Source organism: Mauremys mutica, chromosome 1 (assembly GCF_020497125.1).
Source record: "Mauremys mutica isolate MM-2020 ecotype Southern chromosome 1, ASM2049712v1, whole genome shotgun sequence".
Lineage (NCBI taxonomy): Eukaryota > Metazoa > Chordata > Testudines > Geoemydidae > Mauremys > Mauremys mutica.
The window spans coordinates 360859509-360876408 of NC_059072.1; positions in this window are offsets into that span (position 1 = coordinate 360859509).

Below are 16900 nucleotides of genomic sequence, written 5' to 3' on the forward strand. Positions count from 1 at the left end.
GCACCTTGGGCTTCTATGCCGGGGAGCTGGAGACTGTATTTCTCTTTGACAATAAACCTGGCCCAGGTGCCTTCGTACCTTACTAGAGTCTGTGGTCATTGGGAGTCTCTCGGGGTCTGCTGGGTCAGCTCTCTGCGCAGAGCTGGGGCAGCACACGGAGGGAACACGCACGCAGCCGACTGATCTCAACATTGAATAGAGCAGAGCACCACACCGGGAGCGTCTGACAACACTTGGTTCTCTCTGTCATCCTGCCACTCTCTGTGAGACCTTGGCCAAGTCACCTCTCCCCATGCCTCAATTTACCTATCTGTATAATAAGGATAGTTTACCTATCTGTATAGGAGGGTGGTGAAGCACTGGAATGGGTTATCTAGGGAGGTGGTGGAATCTCCTTCCTTAGAGGTTTTTAACGTCAGGCTTGAGAAAGCCCTGGCTGGGATGATTTATTTGGGGATTGGTCCCGCTTTGAGCAGGGGGTTGGACTAGATACCTCCTGAGGTCCCTTTCAACCCTGACATTCTATGATTCTATAATATGTTCATAGTGACTTTCCTTTGCTAGGTGTGTTGAAGACCCTTCAGTGAAAGGTGCTGCACAGTGTGATGATAGTTACTGATGAGAAGTACTGATCTCTGATCCCTTAGCGACAGCCTTGTGTGCCTGCAGAAAGTGTTTGTGTTTTCTGCTGCAAGTCGTGGAGGTGCTAGGGCTTCTTACTGGAACAATTCTAAGAATTTTTAAACATGGGCAAGACATCGTCTCTCCTGGCTTCACTCGAGAAGTCGGCTGAACTGTTATGCCTGAAACTTTCAAAAAACAATTCAGCTGGAAGCAGACACCCAGCATGGGAAATTTCAATCCAAAGGGTTAAAGTTTGACAAATTTATAAGCAACTGAAAATGAGGTCTCCTAACTGAAGGTGTCAGACGGCCTTAAGTAAAGTTGGTGCCACCAGCACCACCAATCTATTTGTGAATCACATTCAGCTAAACTCTTTGCTCCAATAATGTCTGTGCCAAGGAGTTCCACAGGCCAAGTATGGATTACATAAACAATTTTCTTTTCTGAGTGTTGTAAGTTCAGACTTTCAATGTAATTGAATGTTATATTGTTTGCAGTTTATGAGACAGAGTAAATATAAATGCCAGATCTTTCTCTATTGATAGATTCTTAGGGTTTAAAGTCACAAGAGACCCTTAGATCATCCAGTATGATCTCATGTATTACAAAGGTAATTATATTTCACCCAGTCACTTCTGTATTGACTCCATAACTAGTATTTGACTAAGACACAGTCTACACTGGGATTTTTCATCATAGAATCATAGAGCCATGGAGTGAGAAGGGACATCAAAGGTCATTTAGTCTAATCCCCTGCCAAGATGCATGATTTGATATGTATAAAAGATCCAGGATAGATGACTGTCCAGCCTCCTTTGGAAAACTCCCATTGAAGGACCTTCCATGACCACCTGAGGCATCTGATTCATTGTCCTCCTGGTCTTACAGTTAGGAAGTTTTTCCTGAGATTTCATCTAAATCTACTCTGCCTCTTGTCCTGCCCTAAGTGACAAAGAGAACAACTTTTCTCCATCTTTTTTATGGCAGCCTTTCAAGTATTTGAAAAGTGCTGTAATGTCCCCCCTCAATCTCTTCTTTTCCAAATTAACATTCCTAGTTCCTTCAGCCTTTGCTCATATGGCTTGTTTTCCATCTCTTGGATCATCTTTGTCTCTCGCCTCTGGATCCTTTCCAGTTTCTCTACATCCTTCCTATACACTGGTGACCCAAACTGGCCACAGTACTCCAGCTGAGGCCTAACCAGCACAGAGTGGAGCGGTAGTAACATCTACCATGACTTTCATGTGCTATCTCTCCAGCTGAGGTGCCCATGACTAGCTGGATAGTCTCTTTTTTCAACAGCTAAAAATCCACCCCCCTGAGAGATGTAGCTATATCAATCTAACCCCAGTGTAGACAGCATGAGGTCAGTGGAAGAATTCTTTCATCGGCCTAGCTGCCGCCTCTCGAGGAGGTGGGTTACCTACACTGCCGGGAGAACCCCTGCCGTCGGTGTAAGTCGTGTCTACACTGAAGCGCTATGGCAGCTCTGCTGTAGAACTCTCAGTGTAGACAAGCCCTCGAGCAGATCTTCCAGAAATACATCCTGTCTGGGTCGGCAGACATGGGGACCTGGAGAATCCACCACTTCCCTTCACAGTTTGTTCCAATGGTTAATCACCCTCAGAGGTAAACATTTGGCCCTTATTTCCACCTGGAAGTTGTCTGGCTTCAGCTTCCACTGATTGGGCCTACCTCTGCCTTTCTCCGCTACATTACAGAGTCCATTATTACCCAAGGTTTTCTTCCCAGGAAGGTCTCTGCTTGATCATCTTTTCGTTGAGATAAATAGATGAAACTCTTTAAGTCTCTCTCTGTCAGACATTTTCTCCAGCTTCTGATCATTTTTGTGGCTCTTTTCTGCACCCTTCCCAATTTCTCAAGATTGTTTTTGAAATGTGGACCTCATAACAGGAGGCAGTTGATTTCACCAGTGTCATGTGCAGAGGCAACATCCTTCCCCTGCTCCAACTCATCACTCCCCTGTTTATGCATCCCAGGGTTGCATATCCTGTTTGCTTTTTTGACCGCCTCTGCATACTGGGTGGACATCTTCAGAGAACTATCCACGATGACTCCAAGATCTTTTTCCTGACTCGTTGTAGCTAAATTAGCCCCCATCATGTTGTATGTAAGTTGGGGTTATTTTTTCCAATGTGCATTACTTTACATTCATCCACCTTAAATTTCATTTGCCATTTTGTTGCCCAATCACTTAGTTTTGTGAGATCTTTTTGAAGTTCTTCACAATCTGCTTTGGTCTTAACTATCTTGAGCAGTTTAGTATCATCTGCAAATTTTGCCACCTCACTGTTTACACCTTTCTCCAGATCGTTTATGAATAAATGGAATAGGATTGGTCCTAGGACTGACCCTTGGGGAACACCACTAGTTACCCCTCTCCATTCTGAGAATTTACCATTAATTCCTACCCTTTGATCCCTGTCCTTTAACCAGTTCTCAATCCATGAAAGGACCTTCCCTTTTATCCCATGACAGCTTAATTTATGTAAGAGCCTTTGGTAAGGGTTCTTGTCAAAGGCTTTCTGGAAATCTAAGTACACTATGTCCACCGGATCCCCCTTGTCCACGTGTTTGTTGACCCCTTCAAAGAACTCTAATAGATTAGTAAGACACGATTTCCCTTTACAGAAACCATGTTGACTATTGCTCAACAGTTTATGTTTTTCTGTGTCTGACAATTTTATTCTTAACTATTGTTTCGACTAATTTGCCCGGTACCGATTTTAGACTTACCGGTCTGTAATTGCCGGGATCACCTCTAGAGCCCTTTTTAAATATTGGCATTACATTAGCTAACTTCCAGTCGTTGGGTACTGATGCCGATTTAAAGGACAGGTTGCAAACCTTAGTTAATAGTTCCGCAACTTCACATTTGAGTTCTTTCAGAACTCTTGGGTGAATGCCATCTGGTCCCGGTGACTTGTTAATGTTGAGTTTATCAATTAATTCCAAAATCTCCTCTAGTGACACTTCAATCTGTGACAGTTCCTCAGATTTGTCACCTACAAAGCCAGCTCAGGTTTGGGAATCTCCCTAAAATCCTCAGACGTGAAGACTGAAGCAAAGAATCCATTTAGTTTCTCCGCAATGACTTTATTGTCTTTAAGCGCTCTTTTTGTATTTCGATCATCAAAGGGCCCCACTGGTTGTTTAGCAGGCTTCCTGCTTCTGATGTACTTAAAAAAACATTTTGTTATTACCTTTAGAGTTTTTGGCTAGCCGTTCTTCCAACTCCTCTTTGGCTTTTCTTATTACACTCTTGCACTTAAGTTGGCAGTGTTTGTGCTCCTTTCTATTTGCCTCACTAGGATTTGTCTTCCACTTTTTAAAGGAAGTCTTTTTATCTCTCACTGCTTCTTATACATGGTTGTTAAGCCACGGTGGCTCTTTCTTAGTTCTTTTACTGTGTTTCTTAATTTGGGGTATATATTGAAGTTGGGCCTCTATTATGGTGTCTTTAAAAAGGGCCCATGCAACTTGCAGGGATTTCATTTTAGTCACTGTACCTTTTAACTTTTGTCTAACTAACCCCCTCATTTTTGTATAGTTCCCCCTTTTGAAATTAAAGGCCACAGTGTTGGGCTGTTGAGGTGTTCTTCCCACCACAGGGATGTTGAATGCTATTGTATTATGGTCACTATTTCCAAGTGGTCCTGCTATAGTTACCTCTTGGATCAGCTCCTGCACTCCACTCAGGATTAAATCTAGAGTTGCCTCTCCCCTTATGGGTTCCCGTACCAGCTGTTCCATGAAGTAGTCATTTAAAGTATCGAGAAATTGTATCTCTGCATTTCGTCCTGAAGTGAAATGTTCCCAGTCAATATGGGGATAATTGAAATCCCCCACTATTATTGGGTTTTTAATTTTGATAGCCTCTCTAATTTCCCTTAGCATTTCATCATCACTGTTACTGTCCTGCTCAGGTGGTCGATAATAGATCCCTAATGTTATATTTTTACTAGAGCATGAAATTTCTATCCATAGAGATTCTATGGAACATGTGGTTTCGCTTAAGATTTTTACTTCATTTGAATCTACACTTTCTTTCACCTATAGTGCGACTCCTCCCCCTGCATGACCTGTTCTGTCCTTCCGATATATTTTGTACCCTGGAATGATTATGTCCCATTGATTGGTCTCAGTCCACCAGGTTTCTGTGATGCCTATTATATCAATAGCCTCCTTTATCACAAGGCACTCTAGTTCACCCATCTTATTATTTAGACTTCTGGCATTTGTGTACAAGGACTTTAAAAACTTGCCCCCGATTATTTGTCTGTCTTTTTCTGATGTGCCAGATTCTTTTTTATGTGACTGTTTATCATCTGATCCGGCCCTTACATTATCCTCTTCTGTCCTCTGTTCCTGACTATAACCTGGAGATTCTCTATCATCAGACTCTCCCCTAAGAGAAGTCTTTGTCCGATCCATACGCTCCTCTGCAGCAGTCAGCTTTCCCCCATCTCCTAGTTTAAAAACTGCTCTACAACCTTTTTAATGTTTAGTGCCAGCAGTCTGGTTCCACTTTGGTTTAGGTGGAGCCCATCTCTCCTGTATAGGCTCCTCCCATCGCAGAAGTTTCCCCAGTTCCTAATGAACGTGAGCCCCTCCTCTCTACACCATCGTCTCATCCACGCATTGAGACTCTGAAGCTCTGCCTGCCTACCTGGCCCTGCGCGTGGAACTGGGAGCATTTCTGAGAATGCCACCTTAGAGGTCCTGGATTTCAGTCTCTTCCCTAGCAGCCTAAATTTGGCTTCCAGGACATATCTCCTACCCTTCCCTATGTCACTGGTACCTACATGTACCACGACCACCGGCTCCTCCCCAGCACTACACATAAGTCTGCAGCCTGGGGACTGGGTTGACCTTCACCTGATTTTAACAGCTTCCAGGAGCACAGCACACTCTGGTTATGTTCCTGCAGATCAGTGCCACCCCTGAGTGCCCCCTGGGGTCTTCAGGAGGCCCTGCAGGCACCCTGCCCTTCCCTCTAAGGTCCTTGCAATGCCTTACTCTCCTCTTGGAATATTTAAAAGAAGTGCTCCCTTTGTGGGGTCACATTTATTCAGCCTTCTCCAAGACACAAGGTCTCCTACCCTTCAACTTCTCCCTCCCTCTTTACTCAGGAACACCCTATCACTCTTGTTTCTGGTCTCTGCATTGCTTCAGACTTACTTCAACCCCTTTTCCCTTGAGCCTCCCCCGCAATCTCGTACCACTAGGCCCTGCCCCCTGCTGCTCCACTCTTCTTTAAGGCTCCGTCTCCTGGCCATGCCAGAGCTGGGCCGTGGTAAGAGCTACTGTGATGGTCTCTGTTCAAAATATGATCACATAGATCACTTTTGCAACCACTGTTATATATTTGCAACAAATCTTGTACAAAATGTGGCATGTAAGAGGTCTATGAAAATTTATGATTTGCAGGTTATGGTTGGTAACTTGTTAAAAGATAGGAAACAAAGGGTAGGTATAAATTATCAGTTTTCAGAGTGGAGAGAGGTAAATAGTGGTGTCTTCCACGGGTCTTTTCTGGGGTCAGTCCTATTCAACATATTCATAAATGATCAGGGAAAAGGGGAAAACAGTGAGGTGGCAAAATTTGCAGACAATACAAAATTACTAAAGTTAGTTAAGACCCAGACAGACTGTGAAGAGCTACAAAAGGGTCTCTCAAAACTGGGTGACTGGGCAACAAAATGGCAGAGGAAATTTAATGTTGATAAATGCAAAGTAATGCACATTGGAAAACATCATCCCAACTATACATCTAAAATGATGGGATCTAAATTAGTTGTTACCACTCAAGAAAGAGATCTTGGAGTCATTGTGGATAGTTCTCTGAAAACATCCACTCAATATGAAGCAGCAGTCAAAAAAGCAAACAGAATGCTGGGAATAATTAAGAAAGAGATGATGTAAGCAGAGTCAGAATGAGCTCTACCCTGACATCTGGTGGTGAGCTGTGGAAAAGGACTTCAGGGGCTGATCTCGTTTGCATGGCACACTCACCCTGCCTAGCATGAGGGAATGCTTGCCCAAATGGTCACTTTGGCTGCTATGGGACCCCCCAATCTCTTTGTTATTGGGGCAGGAGTAGTAAAGCATTGTTACCCTGGTTATAGGAATCAAGGATAGTAGAAATGTACTTGGCATTTTATGATGGAGGGACTCGCCCTCACCTAAGTTGCACTTGCTAGGCAAGGGACATGGGTTCCAAAGCCCAGTGAACTGGGGGGGAATAGGTTTCTATATTTGGTAGTATAGGCCCCTTCTGTAGGCCTCAAACACTGCATTGACTCCTTTTCTCTCCATGGGGTGATAGAGCTAATTTTGAGTCAGTTTGGAGTCCTATTAGGTGCTGCAGAGCTGGAGTCACTGATTCCTAGGTCTAAGCAATAGATCTGCTTTGGGCTAGTGGTTCTGAGTGTACCGGCACTGAGGTGTTCTTCTCCCTTCCCCGCTACTAACAGCTGAAATCACTAACGAGCTGTGTTAAGTGGGGGTGGGGCCTTGAGACAAGTTGGTGAGCGGCTGGCAGGGTGGCTGGCGGAGAGTGCAGCGGGTGGTGAAGACTACAGAAGAACCCCACAGAGAGGCGTGGCAATCAGCTGTTGACGTGAGCAGCAGAGCATATAAGATGTCCCCAAACCTCCCCCCACTTCCACCCAGGCTGGCAGGTAATCTCTGCAGAGGAACTTCTGAACTCTGGGGGCTGCACTGACCAAGGACAGAAACTGTGGGTGGGGTGACTGTTGGGTTGCTGGACTTAAGACCCTGAGAGGAAAAGGACACTGTCAAACTTACTTGGGGGTGGGTCTTTTGCTCATGGTTTGTGTTATGAATCCTGTTCGTGGTGTTTCCACAACATGATGCCGCCGCATTGTTTCCCTCCTTTAGTAAAAGGCTTTTGCTATACTCAGACTCTGTGCTTGCGAGAGGGAAAGTGTTGCCTCTTAGAGGTGCCCGGGGAGTGGTATGTAATTGTCCCAGGTCACTGGGTGGGGGGTTGAGCCGGTTTTGCATTGTGTTATTGAAACGGAACCCCTGGATAATGAACCCGGCCCTTGTTGCTGCCAACTCTGGTGGGCAGAAGGGTTACAATAATAAGACAGAAAATATCAAATTGACGCTATATAAATCCATGGTACGCCCATACACGTAATACAGCATGCAGTTCTGGTTGCCCCATCTTAAAAAAGGTATATTAGAATTGGAAAAGGTTCAGAAAAGGGCAACAAAAAATGATTAGGGGTATGGAATGCCTTCTGTAGGAGGAGAGATATCGAAAACTAGAAGCAGAGTTAGAATCTCTACAGGAAGGAGCAGGGGTAACATTAACTGCTTAATGGCTTTTACTTTAGAAAGCTTTTGCTCCTGGGGTAATTAGCCTGCAAATCTTGGAGAGACCATTCAAATTAAGGATCATCAAGAAACACTTAACTGACAATGGACCATGGGAGACACCCATCTACATTGAATGGACTGTCCTGGAAACATACAGTCAGAGTATAGATAATAATTTCCTGCTGCAACTAAGCAAAATTATGCATGGACAAGTGACTTGCTCATGTGATTCCAAACCCCATGTTTTCATCTGTAATTTTCCACGAGCTGTGCTGAGGGCTTTCTTTGAAACAGTGGGTTTCCTTTCACATGGCAGAAGCTATAAAAGAATATAAAAGGAAACACCTCCAGTTTGCCTCTTTCTTGCTCAAGCCTCTGGAGGACGAACTTATACTAATGGGAGCGTTCTGATAAATTCATGGTGGCTAAGTCCATAAATGGCTATTAGCCAGGATGGGTAAGAATGGTGTCCCTAGCCTCTGTTCGTCAGAGGATGGAGATGGATGGCAGGAGAGAGATCACTTGATCATTGCCTGTTAGTTTCACTCCCTCTGGGGCACCTGGCATTGGCCACTGTCGGTAGACAGATACTGGGCTAGATGGACCTTTGGTCTGACCCGGTACGGCCTTTCTTATGTTCTTATGTTCTTATGTTCTAACCAATGGCCTGAGGTCCTTCTAATGATTTAGAAACAACCAGAGACGTATCAAGCCATCAGCTTATTCCATCACTGCTACAAGCCTGAAATAAGAACTTTGCATTTATTGTACATATTTGAATCCTTTAACCAATTTTAACTCTCATGTCTTTCTTTCTTTCTTTCTTCTTTAAATAAACCTTTAGATTTTAGATACCAAAGGCAGGAGAGGCTCCAGGCACCAGTGTAGCAAGCATGTGCCTGGGACGGCAAGCCGCGGGGGGCGGCCTGCCAGTCGCTGAGAGGGCTGAAGTCAGGCAGCCTTTGGTGGCATGCCTGCGGGAGGTCCCTCGGTCCCGCGGCTTCGGCAGCAATTCGGCGGCGGGCACGCCTAAGGTGCGGGACCAGCGGGACCAGCGGACCTCCCACAGAAACACCGTTGAAGGCCGCCTGACTGCCGTGCTTGGGGCAGCAAAAAACCCTGACCAAAGGACTGGCATCAGCATAATTTTTGGGTAAGATCTGAGTTACATATTGACTGGTTATGTGGCTGGTCCTTTTTGATGAGAAGCACCTGTTCTTACATTAAACTGGTTTTAAAGAACAACACATCTTTCAATCTGCTGTTTTTGATGGGGATATAAGGAATGGGATATCTAAGGAAACTGCTTTTATGACTTTTTGTTAACCAGTGTGGTGAAACAGTAGTTAACTTTCTGCTGCTGCTTTGCTATATGTCATGGGAGAATAATCACCAGTTTTGGGGTCTGTCTGCCCTATTTCTCAGCAGTTTGTCCTGAATTTGGTATTTGTAGTTGTGACCCACAAAAGCACGGTTACATCTACCCCAGGAGCCCAGGCTGCTGTGGGGTTTCCAGACTCTCCATCTTCTCTAGGGATGCAACCTGAGGGGCAGAGGCATAGGATGACGCATTCTCTTGTCCCCCGGTCCCCTTCCCAGGGCAGGTGGAGGAACTGGGGCTCATCACAGTGGCTCTGACTCTCTTTTCAGCTCTTTCCATGGCCCAGCTCTGGCTTCTGGCCTGGAGTGGGGGTGGAGACTCGGGTAATGAGGAGGACCTGGGGGTGTAGTCTTGGGTGAAGAGGAGGAGCAGGGGGTGAGGCCTCCAGAGGGAAGAAGTGGGGTATGTGTATCATCACAGAGTGGTCAGGACTCCTACATCTGTCTCAATTTTTCCCTCTTGAAAAGGGGTTCACCTTACACTGAATGGGCTGGGCTGGGATTGGAGCTAGACGTGGCTCTGTGGGGCACCTGAGGACCAATTTCACCCCTTTGCATTGCTGAGGCAGCACAAAGGGAGTGAACAGAGAGACAATCTATGCCTGAGCCTCTTGCCCGGACTCTTGTGTCAGACCCTCACTCACACATGCAGCTCTGTTGTGTCTCAGAGGGGAGTGGACCCAGCAGGTGTGCGGTGTGCAGAGCTATCAACAGGGGTGGAGGAGAGGGCTGCTTAAATGGCTTCTCTTGAGCCTCTTGCATTAATCATGTTTCTGAGATGACTCAGTCACAAGCACCTGGCTGAGGGCGTGGGGGAATGGTGGGTGTCCCTGCCGCTAGAATAGCCCATTTCCACAGCTGGTGCAGCCCCCATGAATCACGCAGAACCCAGAGCACTCAGGAAGGGCCGGGACTGTGACTGCACAACAGCTCTGCAGCATTTTTCATGGTCCCTAAATCTTTAACACGAGCTGGGAGAGTGACAGGTGTAATGGGAAACAACATCCACATCTCTTCTCCGTATTGACTCTATCAACAGGAATTCTGAGATCAGAGCAGCCCAAAACATGGTTCTTTATGGACCAACATCTCACCGGTCCCCTGGCTGTCAACAAAGAAACCACTTTATACATAATGCTATCTCCATGGTCACAGTGGTCCCTCACCAGCTCCTCTCCCATTATTCCAGGCCTTAGATCCCGCCCAAATATCTCTCTACAGAGTGGAGATCAGAAGCGCATGTCATCTCGGTGCTAAGGTCCAGAATGGAATAGGTGGCCCCTGATTTTCATTTCCAGTGTCACCACTGCTGGAGCCAGTTGATGAATTGACCCTTCACTTGACAAACACCCTGATTATCCTCGCACGAAGGTGTTTTCTTTTCACGCTGTACACAATTGGTTCATCAGCGGTGGGAGAAGCAGGGAGATGTAGCCCAGGAGAATCTGAAGCAAGGGAGAAGAGCCCTTCACAAATCTGTGTATCACTGACAAGCTGCTTTCTGGTGTGAAGAAGAGCAGGAGGGCACAGAGGTGGGAGACGCAGGTGTTCAGGACCCCTCAGGCATTCCTTCTGGGACACGATGCTCAGCATTGTTTTGAGGATCATCACATATGAGAGGAAAATGAGCAGCGAGTCCAACCCCATCTGGAAGAGTTTAGTAAACAATCCATAGATGCTGTTGACTGTGATATCTGAACAAGCCATCTTCATGACCTCCTGGTGTAGACAGAAGAAATGGCAGAGGACATTGGCTCAACAGTATCGGAACCGTTTCAGGAGAAAGGGAAGTGGAAGTATTATTGCCATTGCTCTTAGCAAAACCACCAGTCCTATTTTAGCTATTGTCAGCAGGGTTAAGATGGAAGCATATCTCAGCGGGTTACAGATCGCGATGAAGCGGTCAAAAGCCATCAACAAGAGCACAGAGGATTCAATGCATTGAAGCAAATGGATGAAGAACAGCTGGGCAAAACAGGCATCAAGGCTGATCTCCCTAGAGTTAAACAAGTATATGCCCAATATTGTCGGCATGGTGATTATCGATATGCCAAGGTCTGTGAAGGCCAACATGGAAAGGAAAATGTACATGGGCTCATGGAGGCTTCGATCTGTTTTTGAAATGAACAGAATGACTGAATTTCCTACTATCGAAATAACATACATTAAGCAGAAGGGGATAGAGATCCAGAGATGGACGTCTTCCTGCCCAGGTATCCCGGTGAGAAGGAACACTGCAGAGTTGAATTTGGTGTCATTGACAGCGGACATAATTTACTGGCCAATCTGAAGAGTTCTGAAATTATCTACCTTAAAGAAAGAAAAGAAAAAGAGGCGATTAGATGATATTTGACGAAAAATCACTCTGCTCTCAGCGCAAATCTACAGCTCAAGGTAGAAAAGCAAAAACTTAGTCTTGGATGTACATCACCGATAGGAAGATAGGAACTGTCAGACTTGTAGTCCATCTAGCCCAGGAACCTATGGCCATGTCCAGATGGTGCAGAGGAAGGTGGAAGAAACCCTGCAATAGACAGCTATGAGATAACCTGCTCCCAGGTAATTTCTCCCTGACACCCACTAGCTAGATGTATTTTGTGGTGGAAATCTGGAAGGTTTAGAGCCCCTTGGAAACTTTTTTTTAAAACGATCCTCCCTACTGTAAATGGATTTTCTGGTTAATCAGTCCCTCTTTGAATCCTGCTAAGCTCTTGGCCCCCATGATATATTGTGGCTCTGAGTTCTGCAGCCTACTTGAGCACTGTATGATTTTACCATTGTAACCTTAGAACATAAAAACGTAAGAGTGGCCATGCTGGGTCAGACCAAAGTATCCTGTCTTCAACAGTGGCCAATTCCAGGTGCTCCAGAGGGAATGAACAGAACAGGGAATCATCAAGTGATCCATCCCCTATTGCTCTTTCCCAGCTTCTGGCAAACCAAGGCTAGGGAACACATCCCTGCCCATCCTGGCTAATAAAATATTTGGAGATATACCAATCTCGTAAAACTGGAAGGAACCTTGAAAGGTCATTGAGTCCAGCCCTGTGCCTTCACTAGCAGGACCAATTTTTGCCCCAGATCCCTAAGTGGTCCCTTCAAGGATTGAACTCATAATACTGGGTTTAGCAGGACAATGCTCAAACCACTGAGCTATCCTTCCCCCCCCATCCTCCCTCAATGTGTCTAGTTCTTTTTTGAACCCTATCACACCCTTCATATTTTTTTCTGTGCTCCTGACAGTCCAGATTACATGACTGCCTCTTTCCAGGATATGGAATAAATACTTAGGGTCAGGTTCTTAATTCAATACCATTAACATCAACAGTCTCACTCTAGATTTAAATGTGTAAATTCAATCAGAACCAGGCTTTATTAACTTTCCCTTACAAAATCCTCCCAGTGATACACTCTGACCCCCAAGAATCCCTCCAAGAGAAGCTGAAGTGTTTTGCCCAGCCTATGTTGACGGATTCCAGAGAGTTCGATCATCCTACAGGATCCTCTACCTCCTCACAGGACGTGCATCCTCTCCCCATGCAACCATCTGTAGATACACCTCTACCCCGGTATAATGAATATAAGTGTTAGAAACAGCTTCTAGTCAGTTACCAGGCGACAATATCATACAATTGTTCACTGAAGAAAGAGTTAATAACACTAACCCATTATAAATGGTATGTGGAGCACTTCTGAAATACTTTCTGAAGCAAAAGCCATTAAGCACTAAAGTTACCCCTGCTCCTTCCTGTAGAGATTCTAACAACTCTGCTTCTGGCTTTTGATATAATAAAAAAGTTTTGGAATAACATTTACACATCTGTACCTTAGCACACACGTCAACCACAGGCACTGAGCCCATTCGGACCTGCTCTGCAAGCATGGTTGACTCAAAATGTGCTGTAGCCCAGCGCCCAGTCAGAGGGTGGAAGAATGGAGGGATTCCACATCATGAGAGGAAAGGCTACATGGTCAAGGTCTGACATCTGGCACTCAGAGACCAGAGAGGGGGAAGAGATGCTGGTATCTCTGTAACTGTGAAGGTTAACTATACAGCAAAAAAGCTGGTGCCCTCAGCTAGTAAGGAAACAGAAATATGCCCTATCGGACCTGTTACCACAGAGCAAAACAGCTCTGAATTCCTGTGTTCACAATCAAGCCAGAGCATAAGAACTTTTCAAATGCATTTGCTGTTTAAATTTTCAGTTGCAGCTGCCTGGATCCCCAAAAGAAACTGGAGCCTTTTCGTCTGCCTCTTCCTCATAACATAAATGAAGGTGGCACTGATGGAGTCTATGGCTGCACTCTGGGTATGGAAAGATCAAAATCTCCTGACTATTCTATGACTGGGGTATTGTGCCCATCAGCTAGTCTAACCAGCCTTCCCATCTCTGTGGAGCCCCCTGCACCCTGTACAAGGCCCCTTCAGCAGATCCTGCAGGCAGTGGCTGCTGTGACAGTCCCTGGTAGCACATCTCTGATGAGCCTGTGCTAGCAGGGAGCTGGAGAGCATCCTAGAGCAGTTGTGGAGGCCCAGAGATTGTGGGTGGGTAGGCCTAGCTCTCAGAGGATCACTGACATCTGTGCATAACTTTGGGAATCCCTGTATCCTGGGTCCCCCTGTTATTCCTCAGGGAAATTTGCAGGACTGCAAGGGACCTCAAGAGGTTATCTAGTCTCGTCCACTGAGCTCACAGCAGGACTAAGTATTATCTAGACCATTCCAGACAGTGATTTGTATAACATAACCTTAAAAATCTCCAGTGATGGAGATTCCACAACCTCCCATAGCAATAACAATCCAAGGGTAATTTTCATGTATGTAGCATTGTGGATTCTCCCTTCCCTGGCTTGCACTCAAGGTTTGTAATTCTTATTCTTATTCTTATTATTCATTTCAGCAAGATGACCCCTGCAACAGCTCTTGGGACCCCCACCCCAAACCCCTGCCCTGAGCCCCCTCCTGCACTCCAAACGCCTCATCCTCTGACCCACCCGAGAGCCCACATCTAGGTTGGAGCCCTCACCCTCTTCTGCACCCACCCTTCTGCCTCAACCCCTAGCCCCGTTCCGAACTCTGAACCTCTCTACTTTGTCCCCACCCTGGAGCCTAGGGGAGGCTACAAATTCTAATAGCCCTGAGCCCCCAGAAGAGTTAATCTGGCCTTGCTCACATATCACTACGAGCTAAGTTACACAGGCTTTGCTCTGAAGATAGAGAAACAGAAATGATCCAACTTACATTATTTTGACAAGCCAAGGGGCTCACGGGACCAGTGGTGTGGCTAGAACAGGAAAACTGGGTGGGACCAGCTTTCAGGAGCCCCATCTCCCCCTACAGGGGCAGATTAGGATTTTGTGTGGCCCTGACTCAACCAGGAAAATTAAGGTTCCCTCTCCATCCCGTCTGTAGCCCCCCTCCTAGGGGGAAATGGGGTCAAGGACGCAGGGGGTTGCATCCCGTGCTCCTGCCGGGGAGTGGGGTCAGGACACACGGTCAGGCAGTGGGAGCTTATTCTGCTTCCCTCACCCAGCAATTCTGAGATGCTGGTCTTGCTCCACTGCTACCGCCCAGCGCTATTCCAGTGCCCCGACCCACTGTCTGGTAGCTGGGTGGCGGGGAGGGGGCCAATCTCCCATACCCAGATCTCGCTTCATCGCAGGAATGGCAGATGGGCCAAACAGAGCAGGGTGACACCATTTGCCCAAATAATCCACTACTGGCCCAAAACCACACCCACGAGGCACAACCCCATCTGGGGCAAGAGACCTGGGAATCAGAGTTCCGGATCGGCAGGAGAGGGATACAGCTGGGCACCAAACTGGAGTTGGGAGTCCCAGCTGGTGGATTGAGCTTGGATTTTAAGTGGGTGGCCGTGGCCCTTCAGGCCCACCCATGTCTACACCCCTGCTTCGACCCAGCCTTGTTTCCTGTGTTTCTGAGAGCATCTTCCCATCTGTTTGCCCCATTCTTGTGGAAGCTGAACCCCGTGTGAGCCTGGGCCCTGTCACCATAGTGCTCTGTGCTCAGTGTGTTACAGGGTCAAGGTGTGAAGCTGACCTTTGCCCTCAGACTGCTCCCTGCCAGCCAGACCGTTTAATGTGAGGCTCCTGTGTCTGTTGCTTCATTGTTTGCAATGGCTGCAAACACTGGTCTGGTGACTGTGCAGAAACTCCTGCCGTCCCCGTGACACTCCTACACTCCCCTCCAAAATCATCCTCTTTATTCCTTGTTCCTCATGGAGAAGGGAAGTGTCCTCTCCTACTGGAAGGATCCAAGGGAAATTTCTATGTAGAGAGCCTTATGGAATCTCCCTTCCCTTCCCAGCCCTGCACCCTGGGTTTGTAATGAAGGAAAGGGGCTGCCAGAGAGTAATCAGCGCCCATATTATTATTCTATTTTATTTTATTTCAGCAAGATCACAGCTGTGACTGCACAATCATTACCACTCGGCCGCCCTTGAAGTAGCCATGTGACTAATCAGAACCATTCAAACAGTGATGACAAGCCCAGATTCCAGGAACAGAGCCTGCAGCAGGGCCGGCGCTGCAGTCCAATTAGGTAGCATCACCACATGTCCCCTGTGATTTGGCCTCCTGCAGTTTGCCATTGGCCATAACGGGGGTTAAAGCTGGTGCACACGAAGCCAAGTGGCTGAGATGCCCTGAGGGCCAAGTGGCCCCCACGGGAATGTGCAGACAGGCTTCATAAAGACACTTACCTCCATATCTGAACAGACACTGCCTGCTGCCTGTGCTACCTCTCCGATGACTCCTTGTCCTTTAGGGTGAAAACTTCTGCTGCAAGCAGCTCCCTTTCTAGCAGGAGTTGGGTACGTTGGCAGGTTTCACTATCTTTACAATGTGAAGTGAAGCGTAAAGGCTGCAGGCTGTTCAAATTTGAAGATGTTCTGTGCCACCGCAGTGAACTAGTCTGCGCTGTCATAATGACTCTGTAACAGGGGCAGGAGGACAGGGAGCAAGGTGCTTAGTGAGTTATTCAAGTTACACAGAAACATGAGCTTGGAGTGTTAAAAGCATGATGCCCCAAGTCAGGATTTCTCAAGGGGTCCCATTTCTACAGGTGCCGTCTGTTCTGGGCCCGAACCTGCCAGGGGCTGAGGGAGAGGTGACTCCACGGAATATCAGGGACAAATTCTCAAATCTACTCAGGTTTATTTGCTCCTGGAAATTTAATCAGCAAATGCATTTTCAAAGCTTTTATTCTTGATTGTGAAGGCAGGATTTCCGAGCTGCAATGCTTTGTGGTAACACGTCTCAGAGGGCATATTTTTGCTCTATAGTTGATATAGTTACAGGGCTACTGGCATCTCTTCCCCCTCTCTGGTCTCTGAGTGCCAAATGTCAGGCCTTGTAGCCTTCCTGCACATGGGATGGAATCCCTCCTTTCTCCCACCCTCAGACTGGGCTATGGGCTACTGCACACTGTGGGTCAACTGTGCTTCCCGAGCAGGTCCAAGTGGGTTCAGCATCTGTGGTTGACATGTGTGTACTAAGGTACAGA